Raw genomic sequence first — 17,104 nt, 5'->3', positions numbered from 1 at the left:
CTTGGTGTTGGGAGAGCAAGGAACTGCCGGCCATTGCCCATTCATTTCTAGGGATCAATCAATCGGCCTAAGCTCCAAACAAGGGAGAACCAGAGGCCCTAATCCTGCTTCGTGTCCCTAAAGCACAGGGCACAAACCGTACAGTTCCTCACAGCTCTACCAAGACCTGAGCACATTGAGTTCCTGGAGCAAATTCATGTGTTCCTTACCTTTTCTCTAAGGTACCCTTGAGCAAGGCAGCAACAGTTAGCCAGTTCATCGGATGATCAGTGCGGTGCCATGACCAGTCAACCAATGTTGGTGTGTTCATTTCTTCTGAGTGTCACCACGGGCCCTTGCTGGAAAGGAATGCCACCCTGTGAAGACAGCAAGAGCACATGCCGCCATTTTAGTGGGACCCATGCAAAGCAAGAATGAAGATGAGCTTACTGAGTCCTTTGGGCTTGTCAGATTTTACAGACACCCATAACACTCCTGCTCTTGTCAACCTGTAGGCTTCCTCCATACACATAGGGGCTATGTGTCCACTCTGACCTCGGCTGGGGACATAGCACGCCCTTTGTTATCAAGTGCTTGCTGGGCCTTCACCTCCATCCAAGGCCTTAAGGATGAAATGTGAGCTGCTCCACTGATGAACCGCAAATTCCAAGATGACCTGAACACCAACCTACTCGACAAAAGTTCTCTACTATATTAACAAGAATTTAAGGGCACATGATACAGCATGTAGCAAGAAAATTGCACTAACATGGGCAATCACACTTCTGCTTCAGTATAAAGGGTGAGAATGTGGAGTCGGCTCTGGGGAAGTTCACCACAAATATGTCCTTTCAGGGATGTCGATCTGGCCCACATAAGTATCTTCCATCATGGCTCTTATCCTACTCTGACTTCTTCAACTGGCTAATGGAATGAGGCAGAAATCAAACAAGTAAACTGATTCTGCTTTCAAGCTCATAAGTAGCAGGCTTTACTGGCCCTGGAACAACATATCTCTCTGAGTCTCTGTATCTCTCTCTCAATATTTTTCTCTAGCTCTCTCTCCGTCTTTGTCTCTGTCTCTTGGTGTGTGTATGTTATGAGTGTGTGTGTATAGAGGTGCGTATGTGGGGGTTTGTGGGGGGGTGTTTGTCTGTGTTTCTTTGTGTGTGTTTCTGTGTGGCTCTCTCACTTTCCTTGATAAGCTCTCAGTGGTGGTTTCATGCCTCTTTGGTCCATCTTTTGTCTTCTCTTTTGTCTCTTGTGAATAGTTCGTCTTTCATGGGACCACCATAGTTTAACTGCTATGCAATGATTTTTCCTTTCTGAAAAGAATTATCACGACAAACCCCTCAGTAGCACCAACAGAGGCATGCCACATTGGGACTTAGATCCTCTAATCCATGGTGCAAATTGACTCATGGCCATAAATTTAATCAACTATTCCACCTCCATTTAAAAATTCCAGTTTTTCTTTGAAAGTGCCAATGAACATTGGTCTCAAGCTAGGTTTCAAGGATATCCTGAGACCCATTGAGCATTTCCTCCTATGAACAGCTAGCAATTGGCTTTAAGGTAGATTTAAATCACTATCTCAGAAAATATAATAGTACCATGATCCATGAGTTTGTAGTTTTGAAGGAAGATCGTTCCGGTATTTTCTCATATGCCTACCATTGTGAGCAGATCTCAAGGATCTGTAACTTTGACATTGTGAAGGAGGCCTGGAACAATGTGGGAAGATATCAAGGGATATCTCAAACACACGATTTAACGGATATCTCCACCACACTATTTAAGACAAATGCATTCATTAAATGTTGAGGTTCCTGCCCAATCTCCCTCCACACATCAATTTCAGCCACAGGTCTGCAAATCTCATGCTTTGACTTGAGTCCACCAACGGCTCATGAATCCAGGGACATAAGGAATTGTGTCAATCAGGTGGAACCTTACAGGAGACATGTCTAGCATCATCTCTAATTGATCAACCTTGCTCTATTTCTAAGCTATTTGCGTGGGAATCTTGCAGACTTCAGGCCACAAAGTCCCCTCTTGTCCACTTTAATCTTCCACAGTCTATAAAAGTGCCCAAGCTATGCTACTCAATCAGGCTACACTTCTCCTGCAGCCTGCACTCCATTGTCTCTCTGCCTGGCAACACAAGTGTGTTATCATTCATGTCAGCATTTCAGAAAAGCCTCAAACCCATATGAAGAGCCAAACTTTGGTGCCAAACCTATTCCTTCTGCTTCAAATTCCAGTGTCCTTTAGGGCTGCACAACACTCCTTGAGCAAGCGGCTCTACCTTCTAAGTCCCTGCCAAGAATGTCATCAAAAGCTACGGAAGGAAGCCTCAAGAACAAAAGGGCCTGCCATGGCCTCGGCCACGGTTTCCTGAGGAGTAGGACAAGCACATACCCATTTTTAGTGTGTCTGGCTAAAGCCCGAGGAAGCAAGGGCAAAGGGGTGCTTGGCCTGCCTGTTTCTGATGCCAATAGGACCTGGAGGACCCCAGGTGCCGGACCTCAGTTTCGATGAGAGTTGCAGTACTGAGTTTTCACTCATTTTGTTCAGCTTTTCCAAGGAATGTTTGACTGGGAATCATCATCGATCCAAGCACTCTGCAGTGCCTTTCACAAAGACCTTGTGGGTACTCTGGAGTGCTTGGTGTTGGGAGAGCAAGGAACTGCCGGCCATTGCCCATTCATTTCTAGGGATCAATCAATCGGCCTAAGCTCCAAACAAGGGAGAACCAGAGGCCCTAATCCTGCTTCGTGTCCCTAAAGCACAGGGCACAAACCGTACAGTTCCTCACAGCTCTACCAAGACCTGAGCACATTGAGTTCCTGGAGCAAATTCATGTGTTCCTTACCTTTTCTCTAAGGTACCCTTGAGCAAGGCAGCAACAGTTAGCCAGTTCATCGGATGATCAGTGCGGTGCCATGACCAGTCAACCAATGTTGGTGTGTTCATTTCTTCTGAGTGTCACCACGGGCCCTTGCTGGAAAGGAATGCCACCCTGTGAAGACAGCAAGAGCACATGCCACCATTTTAGTGGGACCCATGCAAAGCAAGAATGAAGATGAGCTTACTGAGTCCTTTGGGCTTGTCAGATTTTACAGACACCCATAACACTCCTGCTCTTGTCAACCTGTAGGCTTCCTCCATACACATAGGGGCTATGTGTCCACTCTGACCTCGGCTGGGGACATAGCACGCCCTTTGTTATCAAGTGCTTGCTGGGCCTTCACCTCCATCCAAGGCCTTAAGGATGAAATGTGAGCTGCTCCACTAATGAACCGCAAATTCCAAGATGACATGAACACCAACCTACTCGACAACAGTTCTCTACTATATTAACAAGAATTTAAGGGCACATGATACAGCATGTAGCAAGAAAATTGCACTAACATGGGCAATCACACTTCTGCTTGAGTATAAAAGGTGAGAATGTGGAGTCGGCTCTGGGGAAGTTCACCACAAATATGTCCTTTCAGGGATTTCGATCTGGCCCACATAAGTATCTTCCATCATGGCTCTTATCCTACTCTGACTTCTTCAACTGGCTAATGGAATGAGGCAGAAATCAAACAAGAAAACTGATTCTGCTTTCAAGCTCATAAGTAGCAGGCTTTACTGGCCCTGGAACAACATATCTCTCGGACTCTCTGTATCTCTCTCTCAATATTTTTCTCTAGCTCTCTCTCCGTCTTTGTCTCTGTCTCTTGGTGTGTGTATGTTATGAGTGTGTGTGTATAGAGGTGCGTATGTGGGGGTTTGTGGGGGGGTGTTTGTCTGTGTTTCTTTGTGTGTGTTTCTGTGTGGCTCTCTCACTTTCCTTGATAAGCTCTCAGTGGTGGTTTCATGCCTCTTTGGTCCATCTTTTGTCTTCTCTTTTGTCTCTTGTGAATAGTTCGTCTTTCATGGGACCACCATAGTTTAACTGCTATGCAATGATTTGTCTTTCTGAAAAGAATTATCATGACAAACCCCTCAGTAGCACCAACAGAGGCATGCCACATTGGGACTTAGATCCTCTAATCCATGGTGGAAATTGACTCATGGCCATAAATTTAATCAACTATGCCACCTCCATTTAAAAATTCCAGTTTTTCTTTGAAAGTGCCAATGAACATTGGTCTCAAGCTAGGTTTCAAGGATATCCTGAGACCCATTGAGCATTTCCTCCTATGAACAGCTAGCAATTGGCTTTAAGGTAGATATAAATCACTATCTCAGAAAATATAATAGTACCATGATCCATGAGTTTGTAGTTTTGAAGGAAGATCGTTCCGGTATTTTCTCATAAGCCTACCATTGTGAGCAGATCTCAAGGATCTGTAACTTTGACATTGTGAAGGAGGCCTGGAACAATGTGGAAAGATATCAAGGGATATCTCAAACACCCGATTTAACGGATATCTCCACCACACTATTTAAGACAAATGCATTCATTAAATGTGGAGGTTCCTGCCCAATCTCCCTCCACACATCAATTTCAGTCACAGGTCTGAAAATCTCATTCTTTGACTTGAGTCCACCAACGGCTCATGAATCCAGGGACATAAGGAATTGTGTCAATCAGGTGGAACCTTACAGGAGACATGTCTAGCATCATCTCTAATTGATCAACCTTGCTCTATTTCTAAGCTATTTGCGTGGGAATCTTGCAGACTTCAGGCCACAAAGTCCCCTCTTGTCCACTTTAATCTTCCACAGTCTATAAAAGTGCCCAAGCTATGCTACTCAATCAGGCTACACTTCTCCTGCAGCCTGCACGCATTGTCTCTCTGCCTGGCAACACAAGTGTGTTATCATTCATGTCAGCATTTCAGAAAAGCCTCAAACCCATATGAAGAGCCAAACTTTGGTGCCAAACCTATTCCTTCTGCTTCAAATTCCAGTGTCCTTTACGGCTGCACAACACTCCTTCAGCAAGCGGCTCTACCTTCTAAGTCCCTGCCAAGAATGTCATCAAAAGCTACGGGAGGAAGCCACAAGAACAAAAGGGCCTGCCATGGCCTCGGCCATGGTTTCCTGAGGAGTAGGACAAGCACATACCCATTTTTAGTGTGTCTGGCTAAAGCCCGAGGAAGCAAGGGCAAAGGGGTGCTTGTCCTGCCTGTTTCTGATGCCCATAGGACCTGGAGGACCCCAGGTGCCGGACCTCAGTTTCGATGAGAGTTGCGGTACTGAGTTTTCACTCATTTTGTTCAGCTTTTCCAAGGAATGTTTGACTGGGAATCATCATCGATCCAAGCACTCTGAAGTGCCTTTCACAAAGACCTTGTGGGTACTCTGGAGTGCTTGGGTGTTGGGAGAGCAAGGAACTGCCGGCCATTGCCCATTCATTTCTAGGGATCAATCAATCGGCCTAAGCTCCAAACAAGGGAGAACCAGAGGCCCTAATCCTGCTTCGTGTCCCTAAAGCACAGGGCACAATCCGTACAGTTCCTCACAGCTCTACCAAGACCTGAGCACATTGAGTTCCTGGAGCAAATTCATGTGTTCCTTACCTTTTCTCTAAGGTACCCTTGAGCAAGGCAGCAACAGTTAGCCAGTTCATCGGATGATCAGTGCGGTGCCATGACCAGTCAACCAATGTTGGTGTGTTCATTTCTTCTGAGTGTCACCACGGGCCCTTGCTGGAAAGGAATGCCACCCTGTGAAGACAGCAAGAGCACATGCCGCCATTTTAGTGGGACCCATGCAAAGCAAGAATGAAGATGAGCTTACTGAGTCCTTTGGGCTTGTCAGATTTTACAGACACCCATAACACTCCTGCTCTTGTCAACCTGTAGGCTTCCTCCATACACATAGGGGCTATGTGTCCACTCTGACCTCGGCTGGGGACATAGCACGCCCTTTGTTATCAAGTGCTTGCTGGGCCTTCACCTCCATCCAAGGCCTTAAGGATGAAATGTGAGCTGCTCCACTAATGAACCGCAAATTCCAAGATGACATGAACACCAACCTACTCGACAACAGTTCTCTACTATATTAACAAGAATTTAAGGGCACATGATACAGCATGTAGCAAGAAAATTGCACTAACATGGGCAATCACACTTCTGCTTGAGTATAAAAGGTGAGAATGTGGAGTCGGCTCTGGGGAAGTTCACCACAAATATGTCCTTTCAGGGATTTCGATCTGGCCCACATAAGTATCTTCCATCATGGCTCTTATCCTACTCTGACTTCTTCAACTGGCTAATGGAATGAGGCAGAAATCAAACAAGAAAACTGATTCTGCTTTCAAGCTCATAAGTAGCAGGCTTTACTGGCCCTGGAACAACATATCTCTCGGACTCTCTGTATCTCTCTCTCAATATTTTTCTCTAGCTCTCTCTCCGTCTTTGTCTCTGTCTCTTGGTGTGTGTATGTTATGAGTGTGTGTGTATAGAGGTGCGTATGTGGGGGTTTGTGGGGGGGGTGTTTGTCTGTGTTTCTTTGTGTGTGTTTCTGTGTGGCTCTCTCACTTTCCTTGATAAGCTCTCAGTGGTGGTTTCATGCCTCTTTGGTCCATCTTTTGTCTTCTCTTTTGTCTCTTGTGAATAGTTCGTCTTTCATGGGACCACCATAGTTTAACTGCTATGCAATGATTTGTCTTTCTGAAAAGAATTATCATGACAAACCCCTCAGTAGCACCAACAGAGGCATGCCACATTGGGACTTAGATCCTCTAATCCATGATGCAAATTGACTCATGGCCATAAATTTAATCAACTATGCCACCTCCATTTAAAAATTCCAGTTTTTCTTTGAAAGTGCCAATGAACATTGGTCTCAAGCTAGGTTTCAAGGATATCCTGAGACCCATTGAGCATTTCCTCCTATGAACAGCTAGCAATTGGCTTTAAGGTAGATATAAATCACTATCTCAGAAAATATAATAGTACCATGATCCATGAGTTTGTAGTTTTGAAGGAAGATCGTTCCGGTATTTTCTCATAAGCCTACCATTGTGAGCAGATCTCAAGGATCTGTAACTTTGACATTGTGAAGGAGGCCTGGAACAATGTGGAAAGATATCAAGGGATATCTCAAACACCCGATTTAACGGATATCTCCACCACACTATTTAAGACAAATGCATTCATTAAATGTGGAGGTTCCTGCCCAATCTCCCTCCACACATCAATTTCAGTCACAGGTCTGAAAATCTCATGCTTTGACTTGAGTCCACCAACGGCTCATTAATCCAGGGACATAAGGAATTGTGTCAATCAGGTGGAACCTTACAGGAGACATGTCTAGCATCATCTCTAATTGATCAACCTTGCTCTATTTCTAAGCTATTTGCGTGGGAATCTTGCAGACTTCAGGCCACAAAGTCCCCTCTTGTCCACTTTAATCTTCCACAGTCTATAAAAGTGCCCAAGCTATGCTACTCAATCAGGCTACACTTCTCCTGCAGCCTGCACGCATTGTCTCTCTGCCTGGCAACACAAGTGTGTTATCATTCATGTCAGCATTTCAGAAAAGCCTCAAACCCATATGAAGAGCCAAACTTTGGTGCCAAACCTATTCCTTCTGCTTCAAATTCCAGTGTCCTTTACGGCTGCACAACACTCCTTCAGCAAGCGGCTCTACCTTCTAAGTCCCTGCCAAGAATGTCATCAAAAGCTACGGGAGGAAGCCACAAGAACAAAAGGGCCTGCCATGGCCTCGGCCATGGTTTCCTGAGGAGTAGGACAAGCACATACCCATTTTTAGTGTGTCTGGCTAAAGCCCGAGGAAGCAAGGGCAAAGGGGTGCTTGTCCTGCCTGTTTCTGATGCCCATAGGACCTGGAGGACCCCAGGTGCCGGACCTCAGTTTCGATGAGAGTTGCGGTACTGAGTTTTCACTCATTTTGTTCAGCTTTTCCAAGGAATGTTTGACTGGGAATCATCATCGATCCAAGCACTCTGAAGTGCCTTTCACAAAGACCTTGTGGGTACTCTGGAGTGCTTGGGTGTTGGCAGAGCAAGGAACTGCCGGCCATTGCCCATTCATTTCTAGGGATCAATCAATCGGCCTAAGCTCCAAACAAGGGAGAACCAGAGGCCCTAATCCTGCTTCGTGTCCCTAAAGCACAGGGCACAAACCGTACAGTTCCTCACAGCTCTACCAAGACCTGAGCACATTGAGTTCCTGGAGCAAATTCATGTGTTCCTTACCTTTTCTCTAAGGTACCCTTGAGCAAGGCAGCAACAGTTAGCCAGTTCATCGGATGATCAGTGCGGTGCCATGACCAGTCAACCAATGTTGGTGTGTTCATTTCTTCTGAGTGTCACCACGGGCCCTTGCTGGAAAGGAATGCCACCCTGTGAAGACAGCAAGAGCACATGCCGCCATTTTAGTGGGACCCATGCAAAGCAAGAATGAAGATGAGCTTACTGAGTCCTTTGGGCTTGTCAGATTTTACAGACACCCATAACACTCCTGCTCTTGTCAACCTGTAGGCTTCCTCCATACACATAGGGGCTATGTGTCCACTCTGACCTTGGCTGGGGACATAGCACGCCCTTTGTTATCAAGTGCTTGCTGGGCCTTCACCTCCATCCAAGGCCTTAAGGATGAAATGTGAGCTGCTCCACTGATGAACCGCAAATTCCAAGATGACCTGAACACCAACCTACTCGACAACAGTTCTCTACTATATTAACAAGAAATTAAGGGCACATGATACAGCATGTAGTAAGAAAATTGCACTAACATGGGCAATCTCGCTTCTGCTTCAGTATAAAAGGTGAGAATGTGGAGTCGGCTCTGGGGAAATTCACCACAAATATGTCCTTTCAGGGATGTCGATCTGGTCCACATAAGTATCTTCCATCATGGCTCTTATCCTACTCTGACTTCTTCAACTGGCTACTGGAATGAGGCAGAAATCAAACAAGTAAACTGATTCTGCTTTCAAGCTCATAAGTAGCAGGCTTTACTGGCCCTGGAACAACATATATCTCTGACTCTCTGTATCTCTCTCTCAATATTTTTCTCTAGTTCTCTCTCCATCTTTGTATCTGTCTCTTGGTGTGTGTATGTTATGAGTGTGTGTGTATAGAGGTGCATATGTGGGGGTTTGTGGGGGGGTGTTTGTCTGTGTTTCTTTTTGTGTGTTTCTGTGTGGCTCTCTCACTTTCCTTGATAAGCTCTCAGTGGTGGTTTCATGCCTCTTTGGTCCATCTTTTGTCTTCTCTTTTGTCTCTTGTGAATAGTTCGTCTTTCATGGGACCACCATAGTTTATCTGCTATGCAATCATTTTTCCTTGCTGAAAAGAATTATCACGACAAACCCCTCAGTAGCACCAACAGAGGCATGCCACATTGGGACTTAGATCCTCTAATCCATGGTGCAAATTGACTCATGGCCATAAATTTAATCAACTATTCCACCTCCATTTAAAAATTCCAGTTTTTCTTTGAAAGTGCCAATGAACATTGGTCTCAAGCTAGGTTTCAAAGATATCCTGAGACCCATTGAGGATTTCCTCCTATGAACAGCTAGCAATTGGCTTTAAGGTAGATTTAAATCACTATCTCAGAAAATATAATAGTACCATGATCCATGAGTTTGTAGTTTTGAAGGAAGATCGTTCCGGTATTTTCTCATAAGCCTACCATTGTGAGCAGATCTCAAGGATCTGCAACTTTGACATTGTGGAGGAGGCCTGGAACAATGTGGAAAGATATCAAGGGATATCTCAAACACCCGATTTAACGGATATCTCCACCACACTATTTAAGACAAATCCATTCATTAAATGTGGAGGTTCCTGCCCAATCTCCCTCCACACATCAATTTCAGTCACAGGTCTGCAAATCTCATGCTTTGACTTGAGTACACCAACGGCTCATGAATCCAGGGACATAAGGAATTGTGTCAATCAGGTGGAACCTTCCGGAGACATGTCTAGCATCATCTCTAATTGATCAACCTTGCCCTATTTCTAAGCTATTTGTGTGGGAATCTTGCAGAGTTCAGGCCACAAAGTCCACTCTTGTCCACTTTAATCTTCCACAGTCTATAAAAGTGCCCAAGCTATGCTACTCCATCAGGCTACACTTCTCCTGCAGCCTGCACTCCATTGTCTCTCTGCCTGGCAACACAAGTGTGTTATCATTCATGTCAGCATTTCAGAAAAGCCTCAAACCCATATGAAGAGCCAAACTTTGGTGCCAAACCTATTCCTTCTGCTTCAAATTCCAGTGTCCTTTAGGGCTGCACAACACTCCTTGAGCAAGCTGCTCTACCTTCTAAGTGCCTGCCAAGAATGTCATCAAAAGCTACGGGAGCAAGCCACAAGAACAAAAGGGCCTGCCATGGCCTCGGCCATGGTCTCCTGAGGAGTAGGACAAGCACATACCCATTTTTAGTGTGTCTGGCTAAAGCTCGAGGAAGCAAGGGCAAAGGGGTGCTTGGCCTGCCTGTTTCTGATGCCCATAGGACCTGGAGGACCCCAGGTGCCGGACCTCAGTTTCGATGAGAGTTGTGGTACTGAGTTTTCACTCATTTTGTTCAGCTTTTCCAAGGAATGTTTGACTGGGAATCATCATCGATCCAAGCACTCTGCAGTGCCTTTCACAAAGACCTTGTGGGTACTCTGGAGTGCTTGGGTGTTGGGAGAGCAAGGAACTGCCGGCCATTGCCCATTCATTTCTAGGGATCAATCAATCGGCCTAAGCTCCAAACAAGGGAGAACCAGAGGCCCTAATCCTGCTTTGTGTCCCTAAAGCACAGGGCACAAACCGTACATTTCCTCACAGCTCTACCAAGACCTGACCACATTGAGTTCCTGGAGCAAATTCATGTGTTCCTTACCTTTTCTCTAAGGTACCCTTGAGCAAGGCAGCAACAGTTAGCCAGTTCATCGGATGATCAGTACGGTGCCATGACCAGTCAACCAATGCTGGTGTGTTCATTTATTCTGAGTGTCACCACGGGCCCTTGCTGGAAAGGAATGCCACCCTGTGAAGACAGCAAGAGCACATGCCACCATTTATGTGGGAACCGTGCAAAGCAAGAATGAAGATGAGCTTACTGAGTCCTTTGGGCTTGTCAGATTTTACAGACACCCATAACACTCCTGCTCTTGTCAACCTGTAGGCTTCCTCCATACACATAGGGGCTATGTGTCCACTCTGACCTTGGCTGGGGACATAGCACGCCCTTTGTTATCAAGTGCTTGCTGGGCCTTCATCTCCATCCAAGGCCTTAAGGATGAAATGTGAGCTGCTCCACTGATGAACCGCAAATTCCAAGATGACCTGAACACCAACCTACTCGACAACAGTTCTCTACTATATTAACAAGAAATTAAGGGCACATGATACAGCATGTAGCAAGAAAATTGCACTAACATGGGCAATCACACTTCTGCTTCAGTATAAAAGGTGAGAATGTGGAATCGGCTCTGGGGAAGTTCACCACAAATATGTCCTTTCAGGGTTGTCGATCTGGTCCACATAAGTATCTTCCATCATGGCTCTTATCCTACTCTGACTTCTTCAACTGGCTACTGGAATGAGGCAGAAATCAAACAAGTAAACTGATTCTGCATTCAAGCTCATAAGTAGCAGGCTTTACTGGCCCTGGAACAACATATCTCTCTGACTCTCTGTATCTCTCTCTCAATATTTTTCTCTAGCTCTCTCTCCGTCTTTGTCTCTGTCTATTGGTGTGTGTATGTTATGAGTGTGCAATTGGCTTTAAGGTAGATTAAAATCACTATCTCAGAAAATATAATAGTACCATGATCCATGAGTTTGTAGTTTTGAAGGAAGATCGTTCCGGTATTTTCTCATAAGCCTACCATTGTGAGCAGATCTCAAGGATCTGTAACTTTGACATTGTGAAGGAGGCCTGGAACAATGTGGAAAGATATCAAGGGATATCTCAAACACCCGATTTAACGGATGTCTCCACCACACTATTTAAGACAAATGCATTCATTAAATTTGGAGGTTCCTGCCCAATCTCCCTCCACAAATCAATTTCAGTCACAGGTCTGCAAATCTCATGCTTTGACTTGAGTCCACCAACGGCTCATGAATCTAGGGACATAAGGAATTGTGTCATTTCAGGTGGAACCTTACAGGAGACATGTCTAGCATCATCTCAAATTGATCAACCTTGCTCTATTTCTAAGCTATTTGCGTGGGAATCTTGCAGACTTCAGGCCACAAAGTCCCCTCTTGTCCACTTTAATCTTCCACAGTCTATAAAAGTGCCCAAGCTATGCTACTCAATCAGGCTACACTTCTCCTGCAGCCTGCACTCCATTGTCTCTCTGCCTGGCAACACAAGTGTGTTATCATTCATGTCAGCATTTCAGAAAAGCCTCAAACCCATATGAAGAGCCAAACTTTGGTGCCAAACCTATTCCTTCTGCTTCAAATTCCAGTGTCCTTTAGGGCTGCACAACACTCCTTGAGAAAGTGGCTCTACCTTCTATGTCCCTGCCAAGAATGTCATCAAAAGCTACGGGAGGAAGCCACAAGAACAAAAGGGCCTGCCATGGCCTCGGCCATGGTTTCCTGAGGAGTAGGACAAGCACATACCCATTTTTAGTGTGTCTGGCTAAAGCCCGAGGAAGCAAGGGCAAAGGGGTGCTTGGCCTGCCTGTTTCTGATGCCCATAGGACCTGGAGGACCCCAGGTGCTGGACCTCAGTTTCGATGAGAGTTGCTGTACTGAGTTTTCACTCATTTTGTTCAGCTTTTCCAAGGAATGTTTGACTGGGAATCATCATCGATCCAAGCACTCTGCAGTGCCTTTCACAAAGACCTTGTGGGTACTCTGGAGTGCTTGTGTGTTGGGAGAGCAAGGAACTGCCGGCCATTGCCCATTCATTTCTAGGGATCAATCAATCGGCCTAAGCTCCAAACAAGGGAGAACCAGAGGCCCTAATCCTGCTTCGTGTCCCTAAAGCACAGGGCACAAACTGTACATTTCCTCACAGCTCTACCAAGACCTGAGCACATTGAGTTCCTGGAGCAAATTCATGTGTTCCTTACCTTTTCTCTAAGGTACCCTTGAGCAAGGCAGCAACAGTTAGCCAGTTCATCGGATGATCAGTGCGGTGCCATGACCAGTCAACCAATGTTGGTGTGTTCATTTCTTCTGAGTGTCACCACGGGCCCTTGCTGGAAAGGAATGCCACCCTGTGAAGACAGCAAGAGCACATGCCGCCATTTTAGTGGGACCCATGCAAAGCAAGAATGAAGATGAGCTTACTGAGTCCTTTGGGCTTGTCAGATTTTACAGACACCCATAACACTCCTGCTCTTGTCAACCTGTAGGCTTCCTCCATACACATAGGGGCTATGTATCCACTCTGACCTCGGCTGGGGACATAGCACGCCCTTTGTTATCAAGTGCTCGCTGGGCCTTCACCTCCATCCAAGGCCTTAAGGATGAAATGTGAGCTGCTCCACTGATGAACCGCAAATTCCAAGATGACCTGAACACCAACCTACTCGACAACAGTTCTCTACTATATTAACAAGAAATTCAGGGCACATGATACAGCATGTAGCACGAAAATTGCACTAACATGGGCAATCACACTTCTGCTTCAGTATAAAAGGTAGGAATGTGGAGTCGGCTCTGGGGCAGTTCACCACAAATATGTCCTTTCAGGGATGTCGATCCCACATAAGTATCTTCCATCATGGCTCTTATCCTACTCTGATTTCTTCAACTGGCTACTGGAATGAGGCAGAAATCAAACAAGTAAACTGATTCTGCTTTCAAGCTCATGAGTAGCAGGCTTTACTGGCCCTGGAACAACATATCTCTCTGACTCTCTGTATCTCTCTCTCAATATTTTTCTCTAGCTCTCTCTCCATCTTTGTATCTGTCTCTTGGTGTGTGTATGTTATGAGTGTGTGTGTATAGAGGTGAATATGTGGGGGTTTGTGGGGGGGTGTTTGTCTGTTTATCTTTGTGTGTGTTTCTGTGTGGCTCTCTCACTTTCCGTGATAAGCTCTCAGTGGAGGTTTCATGCCTCTTTGGTCCATCTTTTGTCTTCTCTTTTGTCTCTTGTGAATAGTTCGTCTTTCATGAGACCACCATAGTTTATCTGCTATGCAATGATTTTTCCTTGCTGAAAAGAATTGTCACGACAAACCCCTCAGTAGCACCAACAGAGGCATGCCACATTGGGACTTAGATCCTCTAATCCATGGTGCAAATTGACTCATGGCCATAAATTTGATCAACTATGCCACCTCTATTTAAAAATTCCAGTTTTTCTTTGAAAGTGCCAATGAACATTGGTCTCAAGCTAGGTTTCAAGGATATCCTGAGACCCATTGAGCATTTCCTCCTATGAACAGCTAGCAATTGGCTTTAAGGTAGATTAAAATCACTATCTCAGAAAATATAATAGTACCATGATCCATGAGTTTGTAGTTTTGAAGGAAGATCGTTCCGGTATTTTCTCATAAGCCTACCATTGTGAGCAGATCTCAAGGTTGTGTAACTTTGACATCGTGAAGGAGGCCTGGAACAATGTGGAAAGATATCAAGGGATATCTCAAACACCCGATTTAACAGATATCTCCACCACACTATTTAAGACAAATGCATTCATTAAATGTGGAGGTTCCTGCCCAATCTCCCTCCACACATCAATTTCAGTCACAGGTCTGCAAATCTCAAGCTTTAACTTGAGTCCACCAACGGCTCATGAATCTAGGGACATAAGGAATTGTGTCATTTCAGGTGGAACCTTACAGGAGACATGTCTAGCATCATCTCTAATTGATCAACCTTGCTCTATTTCTAAGCTATTTGCATGGGAATCTTGCAGACTTCAGGCCACAAAGTCCCCTCTTGTCCACTTTAATCTTCCACAGTCTATAAAAGTGCCCAAGCTATGCTACTCAATCAGGCTACACTTCTCCTTCAGCCTGCACTCCATTGTCTCTCTGCCTGGCAACACAAGTGTGTTATCATTCATGTCAGCATTTCAGAAAAGCCTCAAACCCATATGAAGAGCCAAACTTTGGTGCCAAAACTATTCCTTCTGCTTCAAATTCCAGTGTCCTTTAGGGCTGCACAACACTCCTTGAGCAAGCGGCTCTACCTTCTAAGTCCCTGCCAAGAATGTCATCAAAAGCTACGGGAGGAAGCCACAAGAACAAAAGGGCCTGCCATGGCCTCGGCCATGGTTTCCTGAGGAGTACGACAAGCACATACCCATTTTTAGTGTGTCTGGCTAAAGCCTGAGGAAGCAAGGGCAAAGGGCTGCTTGGCCTGCCTGTTTCTGATGCCCATAGGACCTGGAGGACCCCAGGTCTCGGACCTCAGTTTCGATGAGAGTTGCGGTACTGAGTTTTCACTCATTTTGTTCAGCTTTTCCAAGGAATGTTTGACTGGGAATCATCATCGATCCAAGCACTCTGCAGTGCCTTTCACAAAGACCTTGTGGGTACTCTGGAGTGCTTGGGTGTTGGGAGAGCAAGGAACTGCCGGCCATTGCCCATTCATTTCTAGGGATCAATCAATCGGCCTAAGCTCCAAACAAGGGAGAACCAGAGGCCCTAATCCTGCTTCGTGTCCCTAAAGCACAGGGCACAAACCGTACCGTTCCTCACAGCTCTACCAAGACCTGAGCACATTGAGTTCCTGGAGCAAATTCATGTGTTCCTTACCTTTTCTGTAAGGTACCCTTGAGCAAGGCAGCAACAGTTAGCCAGTTCATCGGATGATCAGTGCGGTGCCATGACCAGTCAACCAATGTTGGTGTGTTCATTTCTTCTGAGTGTCACCACGGGCCCTTGCTGGAAAGGAAGGCCACCCTGTGAAGACAGCAAGAGCACATGCCGCCATTTTAGTGGGACCCATGCAAAGCAAGAATGAAGATGAGCTTACTGAGTCCTTTGGGCTTGTCAGATTTTACAGACACCCATAACACTCCTGCTCTTGTCAACCTGTAGGCTTCCTCCATACACATAGGGGCTATGTGTCCACTCTGACCTCGGCTGGGGACATAGCACGCCCTTTGTTATCAAGTGCTTGCTGGGCCTTCACCTCCATCCAAGGCCTTAAGGATGAAATGTGAGCTGCTCCTGATCTGAACACCAACCTACTCGACAACAGTTCTCTACTATATTAACAAGAAATTAAGGGCACATGATACAGCATGTAGCAAGAAAATTGCACTAACATGGGCAATCACGCTTCTGCTTCAGTATAAAAGGTGAGAATGTGGAGTCGGCTCTGGGGAAATTCACCACAAATATGTCCTTTCAGGGATGTCGATCTGGTCCACATAAGTATCTTCCATCATGGCTCTTATCCTACTCTGACTTCTTCAACTGGCTACTGGAATGAGGCAGAAATCAAACAAGTAAACTGATTCTGCTTTCAAGCTCATAAATAGCAGGCTTTACTGGCCATGGAACAACATATATCTCTGACTCTATGTATCTCTCTCTCAATATTTTTCTCTAGCTCTCTCTCCATCTTTGTATCTGTCTCTTGGTGTGTGTATGTTATGAGTGTGTGTGTATAGAGGTGCATATGTGGGGGTTTGTGGGGGGGTTGTTTGTCTGTGTTTCTTTTTGTGTGTTTCTGTGTGTCTCTCTCAATTTCCTTGATAAGCTCTCAGTGGTGGTTTCATGCCTCTTTGGTCCATCTTTTGTCTTCTCTTTTGTCTCTTGTGAATAGTTCGTCTTTCATGGGACCACCATAGTTTATCTGCTATGCAATGATTTTTCCTTGCTGAAAAGAATTATCACGACAAACCCCTCAGTAGCACCAACAGAGGCATGCCACATTGGGACTTAGATCCTCTAATCCATGGTGCAAATTGACTCATTTCCATAAATTTAATCAACTATGCCACCTCCATTTAAAAATTCCAGTTTTTCTTTGAAAGTGCCAATGAACATTGGTCTCAAGCTAGGTTTCAAGGATATCCTGAGACCCATTGAGCATTTCCTCCTATGAACAGCTAGCAATTGGCTTTAAGGTAGATTTAAATCACTATCTCAGAAAATATAATAGTACCATGATCCATGAGTTTGTAGTTTTGAAGGAAGATCGTTCCGGTATTTTCTCATAAGCCTACCATTGTGAGCAGATCTCAAGGATCTGTAACTTTGACATTGTGAAGGAGGCCTGGAACA

General features: G+C 45.3%; 6 non-coding genes across 6 annotated transcripts; all 6 read right to left on the bottom strand.

The window, feature by feature from the left end:
• Positions 1 to 2,502: 2,502 nt before the first annotated feature.
• LOC127676381 (small nucleolar RNA SNORD116) lies at positions 2,503 to 2,596 on the bottom strand. Its single transcript, XR_007975860.1, has one exon. It is a non-coding gene; the product is annotated as a small nucleolar RNA SNORD116 (small nucleolar RNA).
• A 2,549-nt stretch (positions 2,597 to 5,145) lies between these two features.
• On the bottom strand, positions 5,146 to 5,239 carry LOC127677091 (small nucleolar RNA SNORD116). Its single transcript, XR_007976493.1, has one exon. It is a non-coding gene; the product is annotated as a small nucleolar RNA SNORD116 (small nucleolar RNA).
• Positions 5,240 to 7,790: 2,551 nt separating this feature from the next.
• LOC127677090 (small nucleolar RNA SNORD116) lies at positions 7,791 to 7,884 on the bottom strand. The gene has a single exon (XR_007976492.1). It is a non-coding gene; the product is annotated as a small nucleolar RNA SNORD116 (small nucleolar RNA).
• Positions 7,885 to 10,435: 2,551 nt separating this feature from the next.
• LOC127676410 (small nucleolar RNA SNORD116) lies at positions 10,436 to 10,529 on the bottom strand. Its single transcript, XR_007975888.1, has one exon. It is a non-coding gene; the product is annotated as a small nucleolar RNA SNORD116 (small nucleolar RNA).
• Positions 10,530 to 12,629: 2,100 nt separating this feature from the next.
• LOC127676408 (small nucleolar RNA SNORD116) lies at positions 12,630 to 12,723 on the bottom strand. The gene has a single exon (XR_007975886.1). It is a non-coding gene; the product is annotated as a small nucleolar RNA SNORD116 (small nucleolar RNA).
• Positions 12,724 to 15,272: 2,549 nt separating this feature from the next.
• LOC127677089 (small nucleolar RNA SNORD116) lies at positions 15,273 to 15,366 on the bottom strand. Its single transcript, XR_007976491.1, has one exon. It is a non-coding gene; the product is annotated as a small nucleolar RNA SNORD116 (small nucleolar RNA).
• Positions 15,367 to 17,104: the final 1,738 nt, after the last annotated feature.

The sequence above is a fragment of the Apodemus sylvaticus genome, chromosome 1 (assembly GCF_947179515.1).
Source record: "Apodemus sylvaticus chromosome 1, mApoSyl1.1, whole genome shotgun sequence".
NCBI classification, from domain to species: Eukaryota; Metazoa; Chordata; class Mammalia; order Rodentia; family Muridae; genus Apodemus; species Apodemus sylvaticus.
This window is presented reverse-complemented; position numbering and strand designations above follow the sequence as displayed.